Genomic DNA, 21,025 nt, shown 5'->3' on the forward strand with positions numbered 1-21,025 from the left:
TACAAAATAGTCCTTTCAGGTATTTTCATAACAAAATAGTCATTTTAGGTATTTTCATGCTAACACCTTTTTCAAAGTTGTTTATAACACACCCAAGACTCATTTTCTTTCATAAAAACTCAGCAAAAATTACAAATCCTTTCATGGAAAAACCCTAAACTCTTAATCATTTTGCAAAATAGTACCCTCATTTGAAAGCTCATGCTTCAAGGGTCTCAAAAGTACAATAATATTCAAGAAAAGCCATTAAAATCACTTACTTGCAAGATGAATGAGTTGCTGAAATTTTTGAAGCTCAAAAACCTTAACAATGGCTGAAAAATTGGTGGAAATGAAGAAAGAATGAAAGAAAAAGATGATAGCTAGGCTTAGGGCATTATTATATCATACATTATGTCATCAAATTACCTAATGTTGACTTTTCAACATTTTATCTCCCATGGCCAGCCAGCTAAGATTTAAGGGTCTTTTTTCCCTTTAGAGACCCCCAAATTAAGGTTCATAACAATTTAACACCCTTAGCTATCAATTTAAGACTTTTGTACTTTATAAAATTTAGTCCTTTTTCGAAATTAAGCAAGCAAATGCTAAAATTTTTTCACCAAATTTTCCATGCACTAATATAAACTTATTATAACTCTAAAATATTAATAAAATATTTTCTCTGACCTCAGATTGGTGGTTCCAAAACCACTGTTCCGACTAGTCCCAAAATTGGGCTGTTACAAAACTTACCAATCATATTTATCAATACAAGCATACATAGTCATACTTCCCATAAACTTTGGTGAGTTTACCTAAACACAAACACTTAATCAAACAAGTTAATCACATAACCTCATATAAGAATCAAGTAAACATAGATGAGTTCATCACATTACCAGCATCCATTAATTTTACCTTTCCACACTTCAATAGTCTTTTCCGTCGAACTATTGAAATTTCGATGGATGTTCGGGTAATATACTCATGTACAAAAGTACCCATTAGGGTACATTGTAAAAAGGCACACTCTTAAGCCACACATTTTATAGTAGGATTACCAGTCCAGGCTAAATCCAATCCGTAGCGTATGCTCTAGAGAGATTAATTTGGATTACCCGTCCTAGATAAATCCAATTTATAACCTAAGCTCAAGAGGTCTTCCATTAGAATTACCCGTCCAGGCTAAATTCTATCTGTAACATGTGCAATATTATTCTTATTTAAGAAATCACCTTAATCCATCGAAATTCAACATTCAACCGAAACATGATAATTTGTCTATATTTCACAACTTATGACTATTTCATTATGTATATCATCTCATACATATCAACACAATCATACAATTCAATTCAAGCATATTAACACACATATATAAGTTACACGAACTTACCTTGATAATGGTTCGTATTTGAATTTCAACTAATCCGAAACCTTTTGCTTTCCTTGTTCTAGTTCCGTAGTTGGTCTTTCCAGATCTATATGGGTAAATTTAACTATTAATCTATCACATTTCATATGCATTTGCATCCCATTACATCCTAGGAAAAATTATCATTTTGACCCTATCTTTTTCAAAAATTTTGATTTCGTCCCTAGGCATGGAAAATGAAACTCATGAAATTTAACCTTCTTTCCAAGCCTAGTCGAAATTTATATACTACATTTATAGCACATACATTGTAACACCCCTCACTCGTATGAGGCAATTTTGTGCAGAGTTTTATTACTATTAATGGGTGGCTACACGATTTCTTATGGGCACAAGCATCCTAGGTAATTCAGTCTTATGGTTCTTCATTATCTGCATATGGCCTTCTTTTCTTTGGTTCTCATTTTGTATGGGCTTTTAGTTTAATGTTTCTATTCAGCGGACGTGGTTATTGGCAAGAGCTTATTGAATCCATCATTTGGTCTCATAATAAAAGTTGCTCCTGCTTCTCATCTTAGAGCCTTGAGCATTGTACAAGGGCGTGCTTTAGAGGTAGCCCATTACCTTCTGGGTGGAATTGCCACAACATGCGAATTCTTCTTAGCAAGAATTATTGCAATATACTAATTCCATGTAACCCTCCATAACATTTAGTCTAAATCACCAATAATTGGTTCACATACTCGATCATTAAGGGGTATCATAAATGCAAAATAGGGACACATACATGCAGTCAGGGGCACTGAAGTGCAAACAGGGGCACAGATATGCAAACAGGGGCACCATAGTGCAAACAGGACTATCAAAGTACAAGCAGGGGAACTAATGTGCATTCATGAGCACTTTTTTCATTTCTGTATACATACTTAAATTCCTTTCATTCCCATATAAATTTAGTACAATTCCAAGAAAAGCACTACTAATAATCTCTTATCAATTTCATAAATACATAAAAATACTTGTAACGCTTATTGTTATATAAATAACCAAAATAATTTCACATATATATATAAATCCATTAACTAGAAAACAACGATATAAATCACAGAAAATTACATTTACATATTGAAATACTATGAACTTACCTACTAACACTTTCGAGTAAAACATAAGGACCTATTCCGCAATTTTTCCCTTTCCTAGGTTAATGTCTTTTTAGCCTAGTTCTTGATCTATATAATAATTAAATTCAATCGATTAAAATTCACATTCAATTTAATACATATGACTTTTAAGTTTTCATTAATAACACTTTTCCTTAAACTTTTTCATTTTTCACAATTTAGTCCCTAAATCTCAAAATTCCAATTTATCGAAATATTAAACTACCATAACTAGCCAAATTTTCACCTTAACATATTCAGCCCACATATATTAAAATTTCACATAATTCTTTATTATTTCTATCATTTAATCAATATAGTCCTTTAACCAAAACTAACAAAAGATACTTTATAATTTCATTATAACCAATAACCAACACCTTAAATCAAAGTTTTAACATCACAACAAGAAGGGTTTATTAATGGAAACATTAAAAAGCTTTGGTAGTTTCAAAAGAAAAGGTACAAGTTAGATGAACCTAGTTGCAACGACCTCAAAAACATAAAAATTACAAAAATTAAGCTCAATTTGAACATTCATGAAAAGAGTACCTTGATCGAACCTTGCTAGCACAACAATAGAGAATTTTATTTTCTATTTTCGATGGGGGAAATTCCTTAAGATGATACTCATTTTGTTTTAATTTTACTTAAGTCATAATACTTTATTTATTAAAATACCCTTTTAATATATCACTCAATTAAGCCAAATGTAACAGTCTATTTTTAGTGAAATCGGAACAGTGGTTTTGGGACCACAAATCTGAAGTGAAAATAATTATTTTAATATTATTTTAAGGTCTACAGCGTGATAGTATGATTGTATAAATATTTCATTAAGAAATTTTAACGTTTGCATGCTTAATTTGATAAAAATGACTAAATCGCATAAAGTGTAAAAGTTGTGTTCTAATAGCTAAAGGTGTCTAATAGCTATAGAACTTTAAAGTAAAGGTCCTTATATGGTAATTAGCCCATTTATGTTGATAGTGAAAGATGTTGGCTTGGTATAAATGAAATTTATAATGTTTTAAAATGTTAGAAAGATAAATTAGTAAATAATGCAAAAAATTAATTAAAACAAAGGTATCATCTTCTTCATTTTCGTCTAGTTCAACCGAAAATCAACATTGGAGGAGAGTTAAGGTTCGGTCAAGCTATTCACTTGCATGTAAGTGCAATTTTGCCCTATTTTTAATGATTTCTATGTTTTTGGAGTCGTTGTAGCTTAATCTAGCTAGCTCAAGAACTAATTTGTGAAATTGTTAAAGTATTAGAGTTTTACCTATAACACCCCCTTACCCGAGACCGTCGCCGGAGTCGAGCACTGTAACACCCCAAACCTGACCCAAATGCTATGGCCGAATCTAGTGTGTCACGTTGAAGTGTTTTAGTGAAAACTGTGTTTTCATCGAAAACCTTTCTTAAAATAAAAGAAACCATAATTAACTAAAAAAACCCTTTCAATTATGAAAGCCTTGTTTAAAACATTTTATTTTTTTTAAAAAACTTAGTTGCGGAAACGTAGAAAACATACTATAATTTAAGAAATCCAGGTTCAACTTCTCATAATTACAATGACAATAATAATAATTCAAATAATACTAACATAATGAAAACCTTATTACAATCTGATCTGAACACACTTAAAAAGAAATAAAAACCTAGAAGCCTAGAAGAAAACCAAGTCCGAATTATCTTACTAGCCGGCCACCCAGAGTCCCTCCAAACATCGAACCTTCTACTAAGCATCACTTGAAAATAAAATAAAAGAGGGGCTGAGTTTTCGCAAACTCAGTGTGTACAACCCTCGATGAAAAACAAGAATTCAAAGAGAAATCATCAAACATGCAATGCAATCCCATTCAAATTATCCATCCGCTACACACCAGCTCCGTCCCCCGTCACACCATGTGGGGATATAAATATCGACCCACCCGACCCACATACCAATGGTAGCCCGGTTGCGGAACTACCTTCATTTACATATTGGGCTTTAAAAGCCGTCGGTGGATCCACGATTGTCAGGCAACCATGCGATCCTCATAGACTTCCTCCGTTCCATAGTTCCCACCCCATATTCAACCTAAGCAGAACATCATATGTAAGCATGTCACATCCATAAAACTTACATTCAACTCCTAGGGGTATTTTGGTCATTTTCGCCCTTAAGGGTGTTTTGATAATTTTCCCTTAATTATGGTTTCCACTTAACTTGACCCATTAACAAGTCCCACGAGCTAAGGTGAACGAATACTATGCACCAGGTAGGATTCTAGAGAAGAGGAGGTGGGTCATTAAGACCGCTTAAGTACCAAGCTCTCCCTAGATCCAATCCTAGACATGCATATACCCGATGCCACACCTTAACCCTTTGACTTGTCCACGATCATAATATATTAATTAAGTCTTATGTAGTTATCATATACTAGGCCCAAAACCCCTTGGGCGTCCCAAACAAATTCACATACCTGTATCTGGCCCCGTTAAGCCCAATTATATTCATTTGGCCGATTAGGCCCAAATCACTTGAATATGGCCCATTAGGCCTAAATCACATTTATATGGCCCGTTAGGCCCAGTCACATTCATATTCATGCCCACATACAAATTCCTATCACATAGCATCAATATTCAGTTTTTGCCTATTATGGGCTTAACAGCCCATCGGGCCCATTTAGCCCATTCTGACCCGTATGGCCAAATCACAACCCAAGTCCACGGAATCGCCCCTGGGTCTCAGGAAACCTATTGGTCTCCCCCTTACGAGTGCTCACAAGACTAAGACTACCGTAGCCAAACTTTTAGCTTTTTGGCATTTCGGCTTTTGCCGATCCGTAGTGTGTGTGCAGTGTATGTACACACCTGGTAAGCAAGGTGATGCAATCTCCTTAGCCCTAAACCTACAATCGATATCACCCTTCAATTAATTGCATGTTTAATACATAACTTTTCTAAAAACCAAAACCTCACCTTAAGTGTGATAAGTATAATAGCCCCTTCTTAAATCCCTAACCACGATCAACTCCTAGATCAAAATCGGAAACACCTAAAGAGAAATTTCGACAAAGAGCTAAGATCTGAGATCTGGTACTAATTCCACTAGATTCGGTCAAAGAGTATTCAGCCCTTGGAAGATTCGGCTTTTCAGCTTTCAAACTTAGTATGGTGAATAAGGTTTATTTGGTACAAATTAAAGAAGAAAACTAGAAGAAGAAATTGGCTACGTGAAATAAAGAAAATTATGTAGAAAAAGAATAGAAATCGGTACAAATAAAAGAGTGTAAAAAAAAGGGTTTTTGACTTTTAGGGAAAAGGGTTTCCAGTAACAGGGTGAAGGAAATTTGACACTAGCCTAGCAATCCTGTATTCGGCAGTTATTTATAGCCACCATAGCCGAATTGCCTGGCCCTCAGTTCCCCATTCGGCTCCATCACTTTCCCCTTCTCATCTCCTCGTTTTTCTCCCTGATAACTCCTTGATTCTTTCCTTAATTTTCCCTTCTAAACATTCCCCTTAGAGTCCATCTTCACGCCACTTCCAACCTTCTAGAAGGCCAAAATTAAACTTCCAAAAATACTAAGCTAAGATTCAAACCTTGGATCTCCTTGCTAGCTACTTAACGCCACCTCCCCACACCCTAAGTGGCGTCACTTATCCACTCCACCACAAGGCTTTTTGATGCCATTTTCCCTTATCTTTATTTATAAGCCCAACTACTTGCCAACAAGGTCCTTTTAATTATTAAACTATAATTTCTTCGACCCCTAGATTCAAACTCAAACCTTGACCAAGACCTACCAATACGTAATTAACACTTAACCGAAATTGCTAAGCACAAAAAGAAAAAAATTCAAGATTTCAGGATTTTTGGGGCGTTACAAGCACAAGGCGTTAACAGACTTAAATTATCACTTAAACAATTTCAAACAATTTATTTCACCTTTCATAATAAACTACCCATCTGCATCCCAGTCGCTAAAAAAATCATATCTCGAGTTACGAAACTCAAAATTAAAATCTGTAAATTTTCCTTGAAACTAGACTCATATATCTATTTAATAATTTTTTTCTAGAATTTTTGGTCAGGATAATTAGTATAATTTTTTAGTTAAAGTTTCCCCTATTTCAGTGTTTGACTGCTCTGACCTCAGTTCACTACGAATCACTTTTCTCTCTGTACAGAATTTAGATGACTATACCGTTTGTTTCTATTAAAGTAGACTCAATAAGGAATATATACATTAAATTATGACTCCTAATTATTTTTTTAAAATTTTTAGTGAATTTCTAAAGTCAAAACAGGGGATTCAGAAATCGATCTGACCCTGTTCCACCAAAACTCAAATTTCTCATAAAATACAACTCATTTACCAATTTTGTTTCTCCATATGAAAATAGTCTCAATAAGCTTCAATTTCATATTTAATCATCATCTAATTCCGTCTCTACTATTTTAGTGATTTTTCAAACTCACATCATTGTTGTTGTATGATACTGTTTTATAGCAAATTTCACCTTTTTATGAATTTCCATGGATTAGATAGCACATTAAGTATACATAACACCAAATATGATCTTGATTAGCCATTCCAATGGCTAATCATTACCAAACATTTCCTTACTACCCAATAGCCATATCATAAGATCATATACACAAAATGATTATAATACTATACATGCCATACTCAAAATATACAAGCCACTATACCAAAATGGTCTACGAATAGTGTGAGCGAGCCTCCGACGGTTCCCAATTTTTGAGCTGGCTTGTCAAAACTACAAAGAATGGAAAGGAGGGAGTAAGCTTAAATTCTTAGTAAGTTCACATGTATATAGCAAGTAACATAATCATGCAATCCAACATAAAACATCATTTGTATAAATATCACCAAGACATTCATGTTACATTTGCATTTACTATCTTACCACGATTACATCATACCACGATTAACATCACACTTGCCATCACAGGGAATCAAACCCAGGCTTTCCTCCTACCACTTACACGCCACCTTTTTAGCTCCTTAGTGGCGTCACTTAGCCACTTTACCAGAGGCTCTCTTGTGATACATTTTACCCACAATTTTTAATAAGACCACCTATCCAAAGCCCCTAACTTCTTAAATCCAAAATTCAAAAATTCTACCGGGTTTTGGCCATCACATGGGCCTTCCATAAGCCCATTTACACACTCCAATTATGAATTTCACAACCATATACCAAATTTTAAAAATTTACCAAAATCTCGCGAATCAAAGAAAAACCCGAAAATCAGGATGTTACAATGATTTTTGACTCAAAGCATCAACAACCACAATTGCTTTTCCCGGGTGATAATCAATCACAAGTTCGTAGTCTTTTAGTAGTTCTAACCATCTTCTATGTCGTAAATTCAAATCTTTTTGCGTCATCAAATACTTCAGAATTTTATGATTAGAAAACACGTGACATTTCTCACCAAACAAATAGTGACACCAGATCTTCAAAGCAAATACAATGGCAGCTAATTCAAGGTCGTGTGTTGGATAGTTCTTCTCATTCGGCTTTAATTGTCTCGAAGCATAAGCAAAACTTTTCCTTCTTGCATTAAAACACAACCAAGTCCATTCAACGAAGCATCGCTGTAAACAATAAATTCTTTACCTAACTCAGGTTGTACCAATACCGGAGCTTCAGTTAACAGAGCTTTTAACCGATCAAAACTTTTATGACATTTCACAGACCATTCAAATTTCATATCTTTCTGAAGTAATTTTGTCAACAGAGTTGCTAACATAGAGAAATCTTTTACAAATCATCTGCAGTAACCAGCAAGTCCCAGAAAATTGCGGACTTCAGAAACATTCCTTGGAGGTTTCCAATCCAGAATAGCTGAAATTTTGCTAGGATCAACTCGGATTTCGGAGGCTGATACAATATGGCCCAGAAAGCCAACTTCTCGCAACTAGAATTCACATTTACTGAATTTTGCATACAATTGTTTATCTTGCAGAGTTTGTAGCACTATTCTCAAATGCTTGGCATGTTTAAATTCTTCACGTGAATAAATCAATATGTCATCAATGAATACTACAACAAATTGATCTAAATACGGTCTGAATATTCAATTCATCAAATCCATAAAGATAACAGGTGCATTCGTTAATCCAAAAGGCATAACTAAAAATTCATAATGCCTGTACCTCGTTCAAAAAGTAGTTTTTGGAATATCAGAATCCTTTACTCGCAACTGGTAGTAACCCGATCTCAGATCTATCTTAGAAAATACAGTACCACATTTCAACTGATCGAATAAGTCATCAATTCTAGCAAAGGGTGTTTGTTCTTTACATTCACTTTATTAAGTTGATGGTAATCAATACACATTCTTATTGTGCCATCTTTCTTTTTCACAAACAGAACAGGAGCACCCCATGGTGAATAGCTCAGTCTAGAAAATCCTCGATCGATCAATTCTTACAACTGAGATTTCAATCCCTTTAATTCTGTTGGAGCCATTTTATACGGAGCTATCGATATCAGAGTAGTACCAGGTACTAATTCAATGCCAAACTCAACTTCTCGAATCAGAGGCAAACCAGGTAGTTCTTCAGGAAACACATCATAGAATTCACAGACAACAGGCACTAATTCAACTTTCTTATCATTCACTTTTGAATCTAAAACTTAAGCTAAGTAGGCTTCACAACCTTTCTTCACATATTTCATATTTTCATTACAGATATCACAGCTGGTAGTCCACTCAAATCACTAGACTCAATCAGATTATCTCATCATTCATACACCTTAAATTAATGACTTTTCGTTTGCAATTCATAATAGCATCGTGCAAAGTCAACCAGTCCATTCCCAGAATTATGTCAAATTCATCGAAAGGTAAAAGCATCAGATCAGCAGGAAAACAGATATTTCGTATCATTAATGGGCAATTCTTGCAAGCTTTATCAACCAAGACACTTTTTCCTAAGGGGTTCGATACTCTAATTATGAATTCATTAGACTCTACAGGTAAAGTTTTACTATGTACTGAATTCATACAGATATAAGAATACGTTGATCCAGGATCTATCAATGCAATCACAGAAGTATCATAGAGAGTAAAAGCACCAGTAATCACATCTAGAGACGAGGCTTCCTCACGAGCTCGGATAGCATAGGCTCTGGCAGGTGCTTTGGCCTCAGATCTAAAAACAGTATCTCCAGTAGCTCTTTGACCATTGTATTTCTTATATTTCTGGAAGGTCTACCTCTAGCTGAGGTGTTAATCGGTCTCAGGTTCTGTACATTCTCTTGCTCAGTAGGTTCGGAATAATCTTTTACAAAATGATCCAGAGATCCACATCGAAAACAGGTTCGATCATTCAATCTACAATTTCCCGGATGTATTTTACCACAGTGTTTACATTCAGGTTTCTCAGATCGAACATTTCCAACACTTGCAACAGAAGTAACAGAAGCTCTGGAATTCGAGTGCAACCTAGCTCGATCTCAGTTCGAGTATCTTACATCAGTCTTTGAATAGTTTCGATCATCTCGAAATTTCTTTGACTCAGATTGAAATGCTCTACCCAAAGATCTCTTTCTAACATCTCTAGCTTCAAAATCAGCTTTTCTTTTTTCTTTACTTAATTCTTCGGCTTTACAAGCTCGCTCAATGAGTACTACCATTTCTTTAATCTCCAAAATCCCCAATAACAGACGGATATCTTCATTTAGTCCATCTTCAAACCTTTTTGCACATTATTGCTTCATTCGATACACATTCTCGAGCATACTGGCTCAATCTCACAAACTCCCGTTCGTATTCAGTAACAGACATACGACCTTGTTTAAGCTCGAGAAACTCTTTACGTTTCTGATCAATGAATCTCTGACTAATGTATTTCTTCTGAAATTCAGCTTGGAAGAAATCCCAAGTGACTCGTTCACTCGAAACCACAGACAGTAAAGTTTTCCACCAATGGTAAGCTGTATCTCTCAGGAGGGAAACAACACATTTTACACACTCCTCAGGATTCAGAGACATTTCATCAAACACTCGTGTTGTATTCTCTAACTAGAATTCGGCTTTTTCAGCATCATCGTTCGTTGTAGCTCGGAACTCTTCAGCCCCATACTTTCTAATCTTATCAACCGATGGTCTACTCAACTGTACCAGATTCACTCGTGGCATAACACTATCACAGATTCAGATAAATGGCATGTATAGCTAGACTCACATACGCTATGGTAGTCCTAGAACCGACTAAACCATAGCTCTAATACCAATAAAATGTAACACCCCTAACTCGTAACTGACATCAGATTAGGGTTATGAGGCATTACCAAACAGACAAAACATTTCAGACCAATTTAGAATCACAGATATTATTTAATATCATTCCATAAGCAATCATCTCATAAGATGGTCTACGAGACTTAAAACATATGTTTAAGAACGGTTAGAGCTAAACCAAACACATTCATAAAATTCAGAACACAGAAAATTTTACAATTTTGTTGAGGTCACATGTCAGTGTAACCAGGCCGTGTGCCTCACACGGGCATCAGACAAACCTATGTGAACCAGCCCTGCCAAAACAAGGTAACCATACTGACTTTCACCCACGGCCAATAGGCACGCCCGTGTGCTATGGCCGTGTGATAGTTGGCTAGCTACTGTCTTTAGCCCACGGCCACATGACACGTCCGTGTCCCTTGACCGTGTGGCACCATGCAGGCTTGATTTAAACCAATTTGCCTCCCCTTTTTGGGTCCAATCCTACAAGAAATAATATAAAACATTCATACCAAAATTTCCTACCAGATCCATGCTTAAGAATGACCAAAACATATTAGAACTGTAAAACATGAACACTTTCAAATATGTACACTTTCAAAAGTACCAAAATGAGATCGATAGTGTGGTGACGATCCTCGACTATTCCCGAGCCTTCAGTAGCTACGATAACTGTAAAACAGGCAGTAAACACACAAAGTAAGCTATAAAGAGCTTAGAAAGCCAAATACAATTAGTCTAACTACTAAAGCATATAAGTACAATTCAACCATAAAAATTTATAGCCATTTCATAGATTAATTCATAAGCTTAACCGTGCTCCTTTGTTTGCATTTATGCCATGCTTCATTTCCAAATTCCATACATATTTCCCAGAGAGAGAGCCTTTCATATTCAGAATTTTAGTACAATTCATTCGTACCTGTACAAGTTATACATTTCATACTCTATCATTAGACGGTTCAAAAATGAAACAGATACTCGTAAACAAGTACAAGGCCGACGTCCTGGACGTGGTCTTACATGTAATTCAATATCTATGCCTCTGTCTCTGACAAGGTCTTACACGAAATCAAATACGATGTTGATGTCCCAGACATGGTCTTATACATAAATCTCAATCGAGGCCTGTGTCCCAGACACGGTCTTACACGATATCTCAAATAGATGTCAATATTCCTTTAGAAGTATACAGAGGTTTTAGGATACTAACAAATTATCAGACTTTAGTCGAAAGATATTCATCAGGCTCTAAAGGCCATCCAATACAGGTTACAATTTATATATGTGGAAATTAGTAAATTTAACACGTAATTGTAATTTGACTTACCTCATACGGATTTCAAACGGACACGAGTCGACTATTCAACTACTTTGGACTTCCCTCGATCTAAGTTCAATTTTCTTTGTTCTTGATCTAATACAATGCAAATTACACCATTCAATTATTCATTTCATTCAATTTAATCCATATACACATTTAAGGCACTATGCATTTTAGCGCTTACATTTTCACACTTTGACAATTTAGTCCATTTTCCACAAAATCATAAATATGCAAAATTCACCAAGACTTTAGCTTAGCCGAATATACATGGCTTCCATACAAGTCCAAATAACACATTTAATTTACAAATTAGTCCCTCAGAACTCATTTTTACAATTTAGCCCAAATAGCTCATTTCATCAAAAATTCATGAACAAAACACGATAATCTCACATATATCTTTCATAATCCATATAAGAACACTACAAAGCTCATATAATCATCAACGACACATTTTATAATCTTCAACAAAAATAGAAATTTAGACATGGGTTTTGAAGAACACAAAGCAATGATCATCGAAACGTAGAAATTATCAAAAACTAAGCAAAATAAGCTCACATATTAAGGCATGCACTAGCTGAACATCAAAATGCTTCAATGGCTTCTTCTTTCTCTAATTTTTGAAAGGTGAAAATGCATGGCCATTTTATGTTTATTTTATTTTATTACACATTAAAAGCCATATACCAACTTTACCCTTATTATTTACATGTAAAAATTCACCTACTAATGTCCATATTTGTCCACAATTAAAAAAAAATGGTAAATTTGACATGCAAAGGCCTTTATTTTAAAAGCCAAGCCAATTAGGTGCTTTAACATTTAGCGCTCAACTTTTACACTTTACGCGATTTAATCCTTTTTCATAATTAAGCACAGAAACAGACAAATTTAATCACAGAAATTTCACAGACATAAATTCACATATCACAGACACAAAAAATAATATTAAAATATTTTTTGAACTCAGATTTGTGGTCCCGAAACCACTGTTCTGACTAGGGTCAAAACTAGACTATTACACAAATAGCTAGAGAATAAAAATTGGGGGTCTTTAAAGGGCAATTAGACCAATTGTGATAGATTGGCCGGCCATGAGAGATGAAAGTGTGGTAAAGTCAACATCAGGTAATGTTGATGACATAAGGTGTGTTATAATAATACCAAAAAGCCTAGCTATCATGTTCTTTTCTCTATCCTTTCTTTTGACCAAAATTTTCAGCAAAGAAATTGGGTTTTAAGAGCTTGGAACTTTAGCAACTTTAAGCCTTCACAAGTGATTTTAATGGCTTTTCTTGATATTTTTGTACTTTTGAGACCTTTGAAGCATGAGCTTTCAAATGAGGGTACTATTTTGCAAAATGATCAAGAGTGTAGGATTTTGCCATGAAAGGATTTGTAATGTTTGTTGAGTTTTTATGGAAGAAAATGAGTCTTGGGTGTCTTATAAACAACTTTTGTGAAATGTGTTAGCATGAAAAGACCTAAAAGGACTATCTTGCATAAGTTGTAAAATAGATGATAAATGTGTGATATAGTGGGAATTTGGAGTTACTATATGAGTAGAAAGGATTCGACTAGGCTTAAGATGTGATGAAATTCGATAAAAATTGATTTTCGGGCTTAAGGGTAAAATGGTCATTTTGCAAAAGTCTAGAGGTAAATTGGTTATTTTGCCCAACTATGAATTGTTGAGTGTCTATGTTGATAAAGTGATTAAATAAGTGCATTTTGTTATTATAGATCAAGAAATACAAAATTCGAGGAAAGTTGTATGTAAATAGTACAACTACATAAATAATATATGTATTTGAATTGTATTGAAATTATTATAGCAAAAATTGCTTGATTGTGGAAATGAGAAAATGTAATGAGAATAGAGATAGTAAAATTCCCGATTGAACCTTAGGAAATAAATCGGATATTCATGGCATGACGTTTGGGTTACTTGTGTGAGCCAGTGTGTGACATGTCTGGGACATACATCAGCACATTTTGAGAGCCAATGTAAGACCATGTTTAGGACATGCATTAGCCACATTTTGAGAGCCAGTGTAAGACCATGTCTGGGACATGGCATCGGCATTGAGACGAGTGCTAGTGTAAGACATGTTTGGGACATGCTTCGGCCTCGAGACATAAGCCAGTGTAAGACATGTTTGGGACATGCATCAGCTACGAGATGTGTCAGTGTAAGACCATTTCTAGGACATAGAAAACGGAACAAATATGCTAGAACTTGTGCAAGATCATGTCTAGGACTGGCATCGGCACTTGACCCCATGTTTGAGGATAAATGATTGTCCGATAATGTTCCAAATGGTTCAACGGTGAAAGTATGATTTCATGTTAACAAGCAAAGTATAACCGTGTTGTGAGTGGTATAGGTACCTATATGGTATGTATGAAATGTGAGCTCGATATATGTTATATGAGGTGTATTGAATATTGATGAGTAAGTTTTGCTTATGCCACTTCTGTATTATCATACTTGTTGACGAATGGTAAAGTTATGTTTGTATTTATTTATTTGCAACTTACTAAGCTTTATGCTTACTCCCCACCTTTTTCATTTTTTTTATAGTGCCGCCTATCTAGCTTAAGGACCAAAGGAAGTCAGAGATATTGGTTACACTATCAATCGAAGCATTCAGTATAATTTGGTTTATATTTTTGAATATGGCATGTATAAGGCTTAGAATTTACTATTTTTGTGTCATTGAGAACTGAACAAATGTGTTGGCTTGTAACACCCCGAACCCGAGACCATCGCCGGTGTCGGACACGAGGGGTTAACAAGCCAAGTTCACATGTTTTGCCACCAATTTGACATTTCGAGTTAGGCTGGAAAACTGCGTCACCGTCGCCTTAAAAATCATATCTCGAGTTTCAAAACTCGGAAACTGGTTTTGTAAATTTTCCCTGAATTTAGACTCATATATCCATCCATGGATTTATTTCTAGAATTTTTGGTTGGGCCAATTGGTACAGTTTATTAGTTAAAGTCGCCCATGTTACAGGGATCGACTGCTCTGACCTTCGCGCGCTATAACTTGAATATCTCTCTGTACAGGGCTTTAATACTGGTGTAGTTTGTTTCTAATGAAACTAGACTCAAAATGGAATCTTTAAATATAAGGCATGACTCCTAATTCTTTCTGGATAATTTATAGTAAATTTTTAAAGTTGCGACAGGGCACCCAGAAACCGTTCTGGCCCTGTCTCACAATAGCTTTCATATCTCTTAACCTGTAACTCCTATGACCATTTCGTTTCTTCCATATGAAAATAGACTCATCAAGGTTAATTTACATAGCTTATTCACTATTTAATACCATTCCTACAAATTTTGGTGATTTTTCACATTCACGTCACTGCAGCTGGCAGCTTCTGTTTTAAGGTAGGTCTTACCTATTTTGTAGTCTCCATGAACCAACTAGTCTTGCCATACATAGGTTCATATATGATCATTTTAACCATACCAATGGCTGATCATGTGACCAACATTCCCATTTCCAATCCATAATCACATCATGACACCATATATATACATACAAACCAAAAATAGTCTAAGTTCATGCTTCCTTTTACGAGCCATTTTAGCATGGCCGTATACATATACATCACCACATTTTTAAACCAACAAGGGTAGTCCTATACATGCCATTTCAAAGTTCAAACAAAATTTATACCAAAATAGAGGCGTTGATAGTGTGGATGACTTGACTTTATTGATCCCGAATCCGATTGCTATCGAGCGAAATCTATAAAGCAGAGAGCCAAAGCAACGGGTAAGCATTTTATGCTTAGTAAGCCTCAAGGAATATAATCAGCTTTAATTAAAGCAATACATTCACATAGCCAAATGCATCATTCCATTAATACACATTCACATAGTCATTCTTACTTCACACTTCATCATTATATACTTTCACAAAGTATCGATCAATTCAATAGCTGAAATTGTTAGACGATTGAGCGAATGTTGCTCAAACATGTCGACTTTCCAATGCACATATAAACGTACCTTATTCTTTGGGCTTTTCGAGCGTACTAATTGAATTCATTACAGCAACCAACACTCACCTCCAGCCCAAGATTCTTCGAATATAACCGGATATAACCACGTGCACAAATGCCTTGGTCTTAGCCGGATAGAATGACTTCATACGAATGCCTTGGTCTTAGCCGGATGTAGCCACTAGCACAATTGCCTTCGGTCTTAACCGGATATAATTTCCAGCATTAACGTCTTCGGGCTTAGCCGGATATCATTCAATTTCTCATGCGCATACATCAATAATCATTGGACATACATATTTCATTTTCGTTACTAAGGCTCAAACACAATTATGATCACTAGCATAATCGCCTTGGGACTTAGCCCGGTATCATTCAAATACTCATGCACACATAATCAATAATCAATACACATCCATACATCATTTCACATAATTCAAGTAGGGTCACTTCTTGAGGACTTACCTCGGATGTTGTCGAACGGCTTTTACGGCTATTCGATCACTTTCTCCTTCCCTTGTCCAATTGTGGCCCTCTAAGCTCTTGAGCTAATTCAAACAAATTCAATTTATTAAAACCTCATTGTGCTAGCTTATGGCGAATATGACAAGGAGTTTAAATGGTCATATGGCCACCCTTTAGCTTGAATACACAATGGTCATGCACATTTTATACTACATCAAGCAATTCAATACAATTTATTCGAGCATCAAGGAAAAGCTAAGGCCTTCAATAGGCTACCCAAGGCCGAATATTCATGTACATGTTGAGGCCAATTATGCACTTAATACCTCACAAAAACAGCATGCATTTTACTAGTTAATGCTTTGCATATTGTAGCTCAAAACTTATAATATAGCATCAAGCACTCATATGTGTGCTAGGCCGAATGTGCTTGCAATTTCACAATTATTCTTCAACATCTTCTTCTTTAAACAAACATATTCATCACTTCCTTCATAACCAAAACATCATGTGCAAACATATATATACATATATGAGCATGGCCGAATTTCAAGGTGTCCATAGCCATCCAAAACACAAATTTTAACTAACATGCAAGAAGCATGAATCATGCTCATGAATGCATCATGGCCGAATATGACAATCATGCCCCTTTTTTAACTTCAATCATGGTTGAACAAAAAGAAAACTCAAAATCTTACTCAAGAGTAGACAATCCATCATTGCATCATCATCATCAAGCTTCACACTTAGCATGCAATGGCTTTATCACCATAACAACTTTGGCCAAATACCATTTCCATGGCATAACAAATATTTGAGCCATGGCTAACATGCACATCAAGTTAGCAACCAAAACATGCATGAAACTCCCAACACAACCTCATACATACCTTAATCTTGATACAATTTAGCCAAATCTCCTTCTAGATCTCTTCTAAACCAAGCATGAAGCAAAAATCCTCCCCTTTTCCTTAGTATTTTCGGCCAAGAAGTGAAAATGGATGGACAAAATTTCTCCTCTCTTTTCCTCTACTCACGGCAACAAGGGCATCCAAGCTCATCTTTCTCTTTTTTTTCATTTTTTATGCTTATTTTTATTATAATACTTCCTACATAACTCACTAGCCAAACATGCTGGAAACATGTTTTCCCTTGCCCATAATTTGTCATGGCCGGCCATCCACCTTAGGAAATGGGATAATTGACATGCAACTCCATTTATTTCACTTCATGCATTATTAGGCCACTTAAAAATACACCTATCACATTTTCAAGTCCTAGCACATGGGTCCTTTCTTATAAATTTGCACCTAATTAATAAAAATCAAGACACGAAATATTTACGCATACAAATTCCACATACAATAAGCACAGAATATAACACCTAATTATTCTTGTGACTCGGTTTCGTGGTCTCGAAACCACTCTCCGACTAGGGTCACATTAGGGGTGTCACATGGCTTGGGTTGGAAACCCTTCATTTTGTATTAAGCCTCGAATGATGGCTATTATTCATTTTGATTTATATGAAAAGATGTTATTTTCATAGATGAATAAAATGCACAAATGGAATGTTGTCTATTGTGGCTAATTTGGTTGCATGAGATAGTCTTATCTTGATTGTGGTTGCTATTATGTAGGTTGTGTAAGTAAGGGTGGCAAATAGGCTTGGTAAATAGCCTTATATTGTCCACACGGGTAGACACACAGGCTTGTGTCTAGGCTGTGTGTGATGCACGGTCTGCCCTATAGGCATGTGGCCCTATCGTGTGTCCCCTACACGTAAAAATTTCAAGTCAATATGCATGATAGTAAACACACAGACAGAGACATGGCCGTGCGTCTCAGCCATGTGATGGACATGGCCTAGCACATGGGCATGTGCCTTGGCTATGTGACATTTTGGGGATGCTGACATCAGAAACAGAATGTCCATGTTTTTGTACACGAGCTAGGACACGGGCATTTCATGGCCCTGTGAAGGACACAGGCCAAGGACACAGACGTGTGCTAGGCCATGTGAAAACTCCTGCAAGTGTGCATTTAGAATTAATTCCACATGGGTGGAGGACACGGGCGTGTCCCTGTATTGCTTAGGCCGTGTGAGTCACACGGGCCAATAGCTTGACCATGTCGAATTGGTCACATGGGTGTGTTGCCCTTCCACACCGGTGTGTACCTTGTTTCAAAGTCAAATTTTCCATAGATGGTTTAAAGACCCGGGTTGATCCCAAATAGTATCCAATGGTCGATTTAGGACTCGTAGGTCTATGATAAGGAGTTTAAAATAGAAATTGAAAAATTTTTAAATTGAGTCGAGTTTGGTGACTCGGAAATGTATGGAAGTTCGACTTTAGAGTTAAGTAATGCCTCGTATCTCATCCCGGAAAAGGGTACAGGTGTGGGGTGTTACAAGTGAAATTAACAAAAATGGATTAAAAAAAACTCGATTAGTTGGATGACCAATTTAAAAAAGTTCATAGTTGGGAAACCATAAAAGAAACAAATCCATAATTGGGCGACCAATTTTAAAAAAAAATCATAATTTTTAAAATATTTATATTTAGTTTAAAGATTTTTTTAATTTTTTAGAATTATTGTTAAGAATTTTTAAAAAAATAAAAATTATATTTTAGCTACATTTCAGGGACGAAATTAGTAATTAACCATTTAAATTAACACTCCACGTCATTTAACAGATAAAGTTTAACGGATGGGTTAAGTTGCACATTTCAAAATATATAAGAGTTAATTTACCTACTTTTCAGGAAAAGAAACTAAATGCAATTTTCCCATGTTACAGCTAAAAAAAAAAAAGCTTATATAAGAATGAAATGGAATGGTAGCACTTTTGTGGTTGGTTATGTTAGAGGTGGATAAAATCTCGAAATAACAGTCTTCCAACTTTTTTTCAAAGTACTTTTTGCAAAAAATCTTGTGGGCTAAAACCTTCTCCACCCTTGGATTAACATCATGTAAGAAAACATCATTCACAATATAAGGAAATCAACTTTCAAGTTTATGTATGCTAAAATATTGGATTACAATTAAGAGGTTAAAATATGCTTTGAAATTCTTATGTTTCTTCTTCTTCTTCTTTTTCATTTGGAATTAGTTATTTTGTTTTTGGCATAATAATAAATTTAGCATTTAACGTTTACATCTTTAATCAATTTGGACCTTATTCTTTTTTTTAGCTAAATTTGATCATCAACTTTTTAAAAGGAGTTTTATTTCACCCTCAACCTTTCAAAAAGAGTTGAATTGTGATTTATTTAACGAAAATGATGACTCAAACATTAAATTCTCAAACATGATAGCCCACATGACAATCTACGTGTACTTCATGTAATTATTTTAATTTTTATGAATTTTATAATATCTTTTGAATTTTGAACATTTTGAATTTTGATTTTTATTGAATCTTTTATAAATTTTAATTTATTTGTCGACGTGGCAAATAAGACAAAATGACATATCAAGATGAAATATATATGGATTGCCACATGAGTTGCCACACTAAAATTGTTAAAAATAAATGTTTTAGCCAATATTTTTGTTAAAATGATTTGACTTTTTTTAAAGTTGGTTAAATTTAGCTAAATGAAAGAATAATGGTAAAATTGACAAAATATGTAATTGTAGATAGCTAAATTTATCATTATGTTTTTTTTAAGTAAACTCTCTTATTTATATTTTTGTTTTTTTTTTGGTCAAACAAAATAAAATTACAACCAATTAAACAAAACCAACAAAAGGGCTTTCTGCAAATAACTCTAAACCTTCCTCTCTATCAAACCCCATTTTAGCTATTTGATCTGTTTCTTTATTTTCTTCTCTAGGAAAATGCTTTAATCACCTATTCCTTACACTATCCAAAAGCTATCGAATATGCCTGATTAAGGCTGAATAAGAAGACTATGAATTTGGGTCCTGAATAGCTTTAACAACCTCCAAGCTATCTATTTGTATCAACACTATTTCACATTGTTTTCATTGAAATAGAGGCAACCTGTCTAAACTACCCCATAGCTTAGCATTAAAAATAAAGCATATCCCCAAATGCCTGTTGAAACCAAAAAGCCATTCCCCTCAATCATCTCTCAAGACTCCCCTTGCAGCAGCCTATCCAAATTCTATCTTAACTAGCTTGTAGTCTTACTAATTATAACCACAAACAAACTCATCTCTCCTTAAATTCTTCACGTCAACAATGCCCTTATGCCTAGATGTATATTACTTAGCCCAACTATGAGCAGTTTTAAGGATTTCTTGTGAATTCTATATCACTCCTTGAAAGACTAGGAGGTTCTTGTTTTAAAATATTCTCCAAATAAAATGTCCAAAAATATCATCCAATCAATCCTCCCAATTGTGAGCTTTTGACTATTTTTAAAATTAGAGAG

The sequence above is a fragment of the Gossypium arboreum genome, chromosome 12 (assembly GCF_025698485.1).
Source record: "Gossypium arboreum isolate Shixiya-1 chromosome 12, ASM2569848v2, whole genome shotgun sequence".
In the NCBI taxonomy this organism is placed as follows: Eukaryota; Viridiplantae; Streptophyta; class Magnoliopsida; order Malvales; family Malvaceae; genus Gossypium; species Gossypium arboreum.